Raw genomic sequence first — 10,310 nt, 5'->3', positions numbered from 1 at the left:
TCCCAATAAAGGCATGCTGAATGAATGACTTGAGGGATGAGGTATAAAAGAGTTAAAATAATCATGGGGAAGAGGTGGGAAACACTGTATTTGTCACCTTAACAGAATGTCCTCTATCTATGTCTTGAGCTGCAAGGATAACTGGAATCAACACAACAGTAACCAAAAAAAAAAAACCAACAACAACAAAGGCCCAACAAATGCTATAAAGCAAATACACACTGTCAGCTTCCCAGCGGTCAAAGAAATTAGAAGTCATGTTTGAGTCATATACAGGATATGATGGCATTCTCCAGGGTTTTGTTATTAGCTTGGCTTTGGCTGAAAGTTGTCTTGATCTTCGAGAGAAGTAATGTAAGCAAACCATCAAATGTGTCAAGAGAAAACCAGCAACTTGCCAACAATGATTATAAGTGCTTTAGCTTGTTTCTAACTTTGAGGATATTAAATACATTATTAGCAACATGAGCAAGAATTCCATATCAGTAAAAGTATAGGGCAAGTTGGGAACCTGCTTAGTACCTAATCATTTACTCTTCTGAATGTCAGTACTGTTAAAAAGCGTGGGGTCCCTCTGCAATGCCAGGCCCAACACTCCCCACTATTGGTTTTGAACCAGTTGAGTCAAAAAGAAGGCAATGAAAATATCAGATCTGGACTGGAGAAAATAGACTCAATTATTCAGTTGGCCTAAAAAGTTTGTTTGGATTTTTCCATAATATGGTATGGAAAAAACCCAAACAAACTTTTTTGGCCAACCAAATAGACTCCTCTTTACTTATCAGCCAAATCACAGGTAAGATAAGCAAGGCAAGCAGCGCTCCCCACCAAGGAACAGCCACTCACCTCACAGAGGAGAAGGAGGCAAAAGCTCACAGATCACTGTAAAAGGAAACAGGGCTGCCCATGTGTGAACAGCAACCTTGAATACCTTAACCTTGGCCAGTACAGGATTGTAGACTGACTAATGAAAGCTAAACTACTGACAAACCACCAATCACTGACTGATAAGTTAGTAAGGTGCAGAAAGACCAGAAATTATACTCTAGCAGAATGTTCTGGCTATCTACTGCTGCTTAACACACCACCCTGAAATCTAGTGGCTAAAACAATAATACAGGATTTTCTCTTAGAAGCCTGCATTTGATAGCCTTAGCTGGGTGGTTCTCACACAGCCTTTCACGTGGTTATCATCAGAGATGGCGGTTGGCGCTGGGGTCATCTGAAGACCTCTTCACTCATTCTTCACTTCACCTGGGCTGGGATGAGTGGTCCGGTGGGAGAATGATGGGGCATCTCTCCTCCACTGCCTCCTCTGCTTTTCTGGCTTGGGCTTCCTCGCAGCATGGAGAACATAGAGCAGTCAGATACCCGCATAGCAGACGGCTTCCCTGACAGCTCAGTTGATAAAGAATCTGCCTGCAATGCAGGAGATCCCAGTTTAATTCCTGGGTTGGGAAGGTCCTCTGGAGAAGGGATAGGCTACCTATTCCAGTATTCTTGGGCTTCCCTTGTGGCTTGGCTGGTAAAGAATCCACCTGCAATGCAGGATACCTGGTTGGGAAGATCCCCTGAACAAGGAAAAGTTTACCCACTCCAGTATTCTGGCCTGGAGAATTCCATGGACTGTATAGTCCATGGGGGTTGTGAAGAGTTGGAGATGACTGAGTGACTTTCACTTTACATAGCAGATGGCATTGAAAATTTTTTAAGAGGCCCAGGTGAAAACTGCAATATTTCTTACAACCTAGTTTTACAAGTCCTAGAACATGACTCTGCTACATTCTATAGTCAAGTAAGAAATGAGCCCAGCTCTGATTGAGGGGAGGCAAATTAAACTCCGCCTCTCATTGAGAGGAATAGTACAAAATTTGTGGCCATCTCTGAAGCTCCAATACTTTGGCCACCTGATGTGATGAGCCAGCTGATTAGAAAAGACCCCGATGCTGAGAAAGACAGAAGGCAGCAGGGGAAGGGGACAATGGAGGACGAGATGGTTGGATGGCATCACTGACTCAGTGGACATGAGTCTGAGCAAGCTTCGGGAGATGGTGGACAGGGAAACCTGCATGCTGCAGTCCATTGGGTCGCAAAGAGTTGAACATGACTGAGCGACTGAACTGAACTGAAATTAGTTTATTCACGGAAGTTTTTTCATGGAAAAACGGGGGCAATGGACCCTAACAATTATTGAAATATTCTATGTCAGGAGCATACTGCAAATACCATTGCTGATTCTCACAAAGACCCTACATAGTTAGGATTATAATCCCTATGTTACTAGTGAGGCAGCTGAGGTCCAGAGATTAGGTAATTTGCTGGTCACTAGGTGGCAGAGTTAAAAATCAAACCCAGTTATGCCTGATTCCAAAGTTTTTGTTCTTTCTGCTACATTATGCTGTCATTGGAAAAGACCCTGAGGCTGAGAAAGACTGAAGGCAAAAAAGAAGGGCAAGGCAGGGGATGAGAAGGTTACATAGCATAACTGACTCAATGGACATGAATTCGAGCAAACTCTGGGAAATAGTGAAGGACAGAGGAGCCTGGTGTGCTGCAGTCCATGGGGTCACAGAGAGTCAGATAAGATTTAGTGTCTGAACAACAACAATGGTGTCATTCATCTCTCTTTTTATGAAGACCATCAAGAGCACCTTAAGTGCCTGTGAACTGGCAGATTTCAAAAGAATCACTTTTATGACAGTTATAGTGGCCCGATATTTGTTCTTGTCCAATATTAAATGAGTTGATATTAAGCAAAACTCATCCTCTACCTTGTGGAATGCACTATAAGGTGGAAAGGACTGCTGTCAATCAAGAGCTCATCCAGAAGGCTTTTCCAACAGCAGAACCAAGGAAGAGAGTCTACCGTGAACCACACTGTTGAAGAATGGGATTTCACAGAAGCCCCCCCTCACCATGCTCCCAGGGTTCCCACTTAGAACCCCAACTCTCTTGCACCATCTTAGAATCAAATCCAAAATCCTTATGTTTGCTAAGTTCTTTAATTAGTGTTCTTAAGTCTATGACACCCACTTTTAATAATAAATATTTAAAATCTCTTTAAAATCCCTGAAATTGAAACCATACTACCCACCCATAAAGCTCAAAAACAACCACAAAGAAAAAATAAAATGAAGATACTTATAATAAAACAATATGTATTTTAAAAAGGCGATGCTTAAATATATTTACATTTAACTATTTAACTATTAATAGCTCTCATTGTGATGAAGGACCAGTTTGCTTTTCAAACTTTATCTACTATGAGCTGATATTGTCACTGAATATAATAAAACTATAGCTCTAATGTGTAATTGCTGTAGTGGTTCCCAAAAAATTATGTTCACTTTTTGTATGTACCTGACCAAGAACTGATAGCAGTTGATAGAAGAGCTCTGGTCCGTGGATCCCATTTTGAGAACTGTATTAGATCAATGAATGTTCTTAACAGCTCTACCAGGTTTGTATTATTCTGAGTCTCCATATTACAGAGAAGAAAACCTGAGGCCCTGGGAAGTTAAGTAACTTGTCTAGAACTTGTCTCAGATTCAGATTCAGGTTTATTGGCACATGGCCAACAGAGGACTCCCAGTCCCAAATCTAGGATTAGGACCCCTGGGGTGCCCACAGTCTATTGGAAGAAACTGACAGATAAGTAATGGGTTAATTGTTTTTTTTTTTTTTTTTAATCTTGAAGTGTTTATTATCAAGTAAAAAAACTAGGGGCAAAACTCTCACCCCACTGAAACTGCCTTCAGCTTCAAAGTCCTTCTCCGGTCAGTTTCTCAGGAATTCACCCGTCTTACCTCAAAATGAATAACATAAATCTTGGAACGATCCAAATCTCTCATTCCTCATTCTGACTCTTTAACCAGCCCTCATTTTGTAAAGGACTGCGAGGTGGGGGAATGACTGTTCTCATGTCCAAGTTCGACATCTTTCTGAGAAACATTTGTGCCCCTCCTGAAGGAGTGTGGAGAGGACATGACAAGAAATTAATTGGTGCATCTGTTTTCATGTCTGCTCATGATCAGCCTGTGATCACAAACAACTCATTTGGGGGCACGTCAATCTCTCCCCCAGAGGTACCACCCCCACACCATTTGTGGACCGCACACTCTGGCGTGTGAATCACCTCCCAGGATGAGCGACTGTTGACTCACGGCTTCAAGAGAGTTTCCTATTGAAACAGCAGTTGCCCTAAAGCCTTGGAAAGAGAGCCAAAAAACTTTTGAAGGAAATGAACACCATCCCTTTGTCAACTGTGAGGCTGTTACAGCTGGAAATGGGCCCCACTTCCTACCAGCAACACTATCCAAGTGTCTGCAGGCTCCCAAGGCCCAGACCTACCACAGTTTGATGGGTGGCTTCTTGAGTCATTCCAGCAGTGCTACTCAAAGGGCTCTGAGACCTATCTCTTATTATGCGCTGGGCACTATGCAAAATAATCTACAAACACTACTGCATTTATTCTCAAAAAACACTAATATAAGGCAGATGCTATTGTGATTTCCATTTTGCAATTGATTGAAACTGAGGCACAGAGTGGATAAGAATGTATCCAAAATTAGAGTGAGCGAAAGAGCCAAGGTAATTTGGCCCCAGGATGCTCCCAAGTGCTGAACTTTAGTGAACATTTGGCCTCAGAGGAGGGGTCTCATCATCTGTGGGAGCCTTCTTTGACACTTATGGAACATCTGCTTTGGCCTCAGTTGTGCTGCAGAATGATGCAAAGAACATGGCATCACACCTGGTGAGTTCCTCAGCTTTTCACTAGCATCTATATTCTCATCTTGTGATGGGGATTCAATTTCTCCTTATAGAGTCTGGGGGTAGATCCAAGGAGATAATGTATCAAAAGCTCATTATACATGCCTGGGCTGTGGTAGGCACCCAAAACATGTTATTCACTCATCCTTCCCAAAGACATACATGAAACACTCAAAGACTCTAGTGGAAGCATGTTCAATTTTAGGATAATGCAAATTAGAATTGTGATGAGATTGTAAATCTTATGTGTCTTATCTACTTAAGCCCTAACAGTCCTGTGACTTTGGTATTATTTTACCCAGTCAATAGGTGAGGAAATTTTGTATTCATGGTACTGAGAAAGGAAACACATCCCATGAACGAAAGAGTTTTTGGAGGCATAATTACAGACACTGTTGACTAAACATCTCCTGTGTGCCAGGTTTGTTACTATACTGTACTGAGGTCTCACAATGGGAATTATTACTCACAATTTACAATGAGAAAACTGAAACTAAGAGAGTTTAGGAAACTTGCCTAAGGGCGGAAATCTAGCAAGTCTCAAAACCTATTTTGTTGTGAAGGATGATAATGATGCTAGGTTTGCAATGTGAAAGTCAAGTTGCATATTAATGGGTTTGGTATCACTTTGAAGTTTATTCCCAGCGGCCAATGATTTCCTGCCTTCTAAATACATTTCATTTTGTTTAGGCCTCTGGATGTGTAATGACAAAAGTACAACTTAAGTACTTCAGGGTTTTTTATGGAAAACAAGCTTGAGAGTAAAGGTTACAGCTAGGCATCTCTGTGAGCCCAAAAACCCAGAGGTTGACTGGTTAAAATATACCATGAGCCCTGTTTGCTGGGTCATTCAGGTGGACTCAGATGTAACGCGAAGGTGTGGATTTGGTGGAAGAAGAAAGAGTTCTACATTTTCAATTGATTCCCTATGGTCTTGTCATGAATTCTACATGGATCCCTGAATGACCACATATGAATAATGGCAGTTTTCAAGTTTTCTGAGGAGCACCGACCAGCCTCGGTCAACCCAAAGCACGCGATCCTCCAGGCGTAGTGGCGTAGAAACATCAGGAACATGTTTGACCGAAGTCAAATTGAAGATGGAGTTGAAGATCTGGTGCTTTTAGTATATGGCTGAGATTTAGTGTCATCAGATATATTTGCTATCCAGCCTATGGCCATGTTTCCACGTGGGCAGAAGTTTGAGACATTCAGCAAAGGTAGACATGAGGCTTGGTACTGTTACCAGGTTGGGCTGCCTGTAGAACTATGGTTCACAGCCATGGAAACTGATGGCTGGATCTGGCAAAATGATTTTTCTTTCTCATTTTACTTATAATTTAAGAAACCAAAAGTTTATAGGAAACGATTTTTGGGACACTCTCTCACTATATATATCTTAAAGCCTGGATTTGAACCAAGGTCTGTATGACTCTAAATGTGTGTGTTCAACTTACATATCTATTCTCTTCTTTGACAATGTGATATTTAAGCTGAGTTGTGACAAGTGAGTAAACATTTTCCAGATGGATTACGAGCAAAAGACATTGTAAGCAGAGGGAACAACATATATATGAACAAGGCCTTAAACTGTAGGATGAAGTGCCAAGATAACGTAAGGTACACAAATAGCATAAGGGAAGACTTGTTATAAGATGCGTGTGAATGCATTGGAACTTGTCATTTATTCATTCACTTGGTAATTCAACAGGTATTTATTGAGCACCTCCTATATGCTAGGTATGTATGGCATATTCTATATGTCAAATTAGAATTGGAAATTACTAGACACCTCTATCAAAAGATCAATTTTTCTTAGATCTAGAACTTCCTCTTCAGCTTTAAAACAAACAAGTCAACAGATTTTCGTCTCATTAGCAAACTAGCAACAAAAGTCCTCTTTAAGTGAGGCTGACCTTTGCATGAAATAAACTATTCAAATTAATAATGGACTAAGAGGTGAGCACGAGGTAAAGAGAAGCAGGAAGAAATCCCAATACCTTTGGATTGGGAAGGACCTTGGCTGTCACATGTTTTGACCTGCTTGTAAGTTTTCTGCTGAAGTCAGAGGTGACAGTGACCTGCACAAGCTCTCTTAGGTACCTTGGCTCCAGAGCCTTATTTTGGTGTCTTATCATATTTACTTGGATTGTTACAATAGCCTCTGACATATCTCTCTGCTCCCATGCTTGCCTCCTCCCAGCCTCCACACAGCAGCACAGAGATCATTCAAGAGCAATTGCTTTATTTTACTTTGTTCCTTAGAACCACTCAGTGATTCCATATTGCCTTGGGCTGTGCTCTCAAGCTGTGTGTGGTTAGTGACCAGGTCTGGACAGTATTCAAAACATAGGATAAATGTAGCCTCACTCTAGAATGTTCATTTTATTTGATGGTTGATAATTTAAAATATTATTTTACATTAAAACAAATGAACATATTATAATACACATGAAAAATTGGGGTGAGTTTTAAAGATTTCAAAGAATTTTCTTACTTGTAGCAGTTGCTGTCAGAATCCATAGGGGCTTATGCTTTCTGCTATTAGGGATGTTTCAGTGAGAAAAATCTATAATGTCCTAGACCATAGAATGAATTCCAAATATCCTGTCTTCAATTTCTCCATGATCTATTCATGTCTGACTTGCCACTGTCTTCTTTTTAATGGTTTCCTTGAAACTCTACTCACCAACCATACCACCCCATTTAAAATAATAGTTACTGTAGCCTTCAAGATTCAGTCAATAAATCAAAGATCACTATAGGCATCTCAAATAGAAATGAATTTATATGGGAAAGTAGATGCCTCTAAAGCTATTAGAAGATGTAGAGGAATAAAGGTTAGAGAAACCACTGCCAGTGTTCAAGATAGCAGTGGTGCAGAAACTGTAGGAACCTACTGCTAATGATCTGGGCTGTCTGCAGCAGAACATGGGTGATTTTCAAGAAGATTCTTGGACTCTGCAGACATTGGAGAAATCTTATGCCAACCAAAGGCCAAGAAAATGTCATTTGCTTCTCTTCTGTCTTTCAAATACTACTTGTGTTTCTAACCCACATTCTGGGTTAGAGGCTGAACTGTGAATCCCCTGCCTCCAATTCATATATTGCAGTCCTAACCCTCAGTAGAATGTGAGTGATAGCAGATAAGGTCACTAAAGAGATATTTAAGGTATGGGTGGAACTTAAACAATGTGACTGATGTCTTTTTATAGGAAAAAATTAAGACACACACTGAGGGAAGATCATGTGAAGACACGGGGAGAAGGTGGCCAACTGCAAGCCAAGGAGAGAGGGTTATCCCTTTTCTTTATTGAAGTATGGTTGATTTACAATAGGCAAATATTGTGTTAGTTTCAGATGTACAGCACTCAGTCATGTGTGTATATATATATATATATATTCTTTTTCTCAATTCTTTTCCATTATAGGTTATTATAAGATATTGAACATAGTTCCCTGTGCTATACAGCAAATCCTCATTGTTTATCTGTTTTATATATGGTAATGCATACTTGTTAATCCTGTACTCCTAATTTATACCCCCCCCCCAAACCCCTTCACCTTCGGTAGTCATAAGTGTGGTTTCTATTTCTGTGAGCCTGTTTCTGTTTTGCAAATAAGTTCATTTGTACTATTTTTTAGATTCCACACATAAGTGATATCATATGTTTGTTTTTCTCTGATTTACTTCACTTGGTAAAATCATCTCTAGGTCCACCCATATTTCCACAAATGGCATTATTTCATTCTTTTTATGGCTGAGTAGTATTCCATTGTGTGTGTGAATATATTTCTATATCATATTTTCCTTATCCATTCATCTATTTATGAACACTTGTGTTGCTGCCATGTCTTGGCTATCATAAATAGTGCTACAGTGAATATTGGGGCACAAGTATCTTTTCAAATTAGAGTCTTCATCTTTTTTGGATATATGTCCAGGAGTGGGATTCCTAGATCACATGGAAATTCTACTTTAAGTTTTTAAAAGAACCACCATAGTGTTTTCCATAGTGACTGCACCAGTTTACATTCACGCCAACAGTGTAGGAGGGGATCCCTTTTCTTCACACTCTGAGAGAGGCCTCTCTTAATCTCAGGCTTCCAGCCTCCGGGACTGTGAGAAGATATATCTCTTTTGTTATGTCTGCAGTTCTCTGTTATGGCAGCCCTGGCAAACTAACACACTCGGGGATCAGGTACTCTATAAAAGCATAGTTGTCGGGCTTCCAGCCCCCATGTTATAAAGGAGAACTTACAAGGACTAGTGGCTCTGAGTCTCCAAGAGACTCTCTGGCACAACTGGCCTCTGTTGGGCACATGCTGAGAACAAGGCATGGCACTGAGCCCTTTGCACATTATCTCATTTTATATCACCCTTATATCTACCAGTTCATTGTGATTCTTACAGCCATACTGTGAGGCTAGGAGGCGTTACTTTCCCGAGGTCCCTAGCTGGTCATTAGTGTGGGACTCATCTCCAAGGAGGATGTGTTATCATTGTATGCCCGACTGCACATTCGCTTCCCTCACTGGGAACATCTACACAGGGGAACAGCTACAGATCTTTAAGTCTATGTCACTTCCTCCATTTCTTTTTATCAGCTCTCTTACTCTCCACCCAACGCCAACCTCCTTCCTTTCCACTGAGCATACTATTTCTTCCTTTATCCACCAAATCTGTGTCCTGTATGGACTTCTACCATAGTACCAGAACAGTGTCAAAAATGGGAAGTGGCCAATGATAAGAGAATGAATAGGTAAGTGATGGCATATTTATTCTGTATAATATAGACTAATAAAAATAATGGAATAATAATTACACAATTCAATATATGATTATAATGAAGAACTTATACAAATGTTAAAGAAATAGTTCTTTTGAATATTGGTAAGTGAAAAAGCAGGATTTGGTGTGATTTTATGTACCTAAAAAAAGAGAGAATACTAAACAGAAGGAAAAAATAGAAGTCTTCTTAGTTGTGGTTATCTTTGGGGGATTTTTTCCCTCTTACTCTTATTGCTTACATTTTACATCATAATAAACAATGAAAATGAATTTGCCCCAGTATGGGCTTTTGAGAAACATCTTTGTCCTGCACTAAGGATTTTTGTTGCCAATTCCCTTGTGTTTGGGCTTTCCTAGTGGCTCAGCGGTAAAAAGAATCTGCCTGAAATGCAGGAAATACAGGTTCGATCCATGGGTTGGGAAGATCCCCAGGAGGAGGGAATGGCAACCCACCCCAGTGCTCTTGCCTGGAGAATCCCATGGACAGAGGAGCCTTGTAGACTGCAGTCCATGGGGTCGCAAAGAATTAGACACATACCCCTTGTGCTCTGCTGAGGGACACACTTCAGAAGATTTCTCTATGACCGGGAAAGATCTGAAGCATCAGGAAGATGGAGGTTCAGGAGAGAAAGCCAAAGTCCAAGGACTCAGGGCCTTGTTTTTCTCCTCCACTATGGAGGCAGCTCCTGGGAGCTTTTCCAGAACACACTGGTCAATGTTGACATCTCCATGGTATCATCCAACATGA

This window comes from Capricornis sumatraensis, chromosome 2, assembly GCF_032405125.1.
Source record: "Capricornis sumatraensis isolate serow.1 chromosome 2, serow.2, whole genome shotgun sequence".
NCBI classification, from domain to species: Eukaryota; Metazoa; Chordata; class Mammalia; order Artiodactyla; family Bovidae; genus Capricornis; species Capricornis sumatraensis.
Note: the sequence above shows the minus strand (reverse complement) of the source record.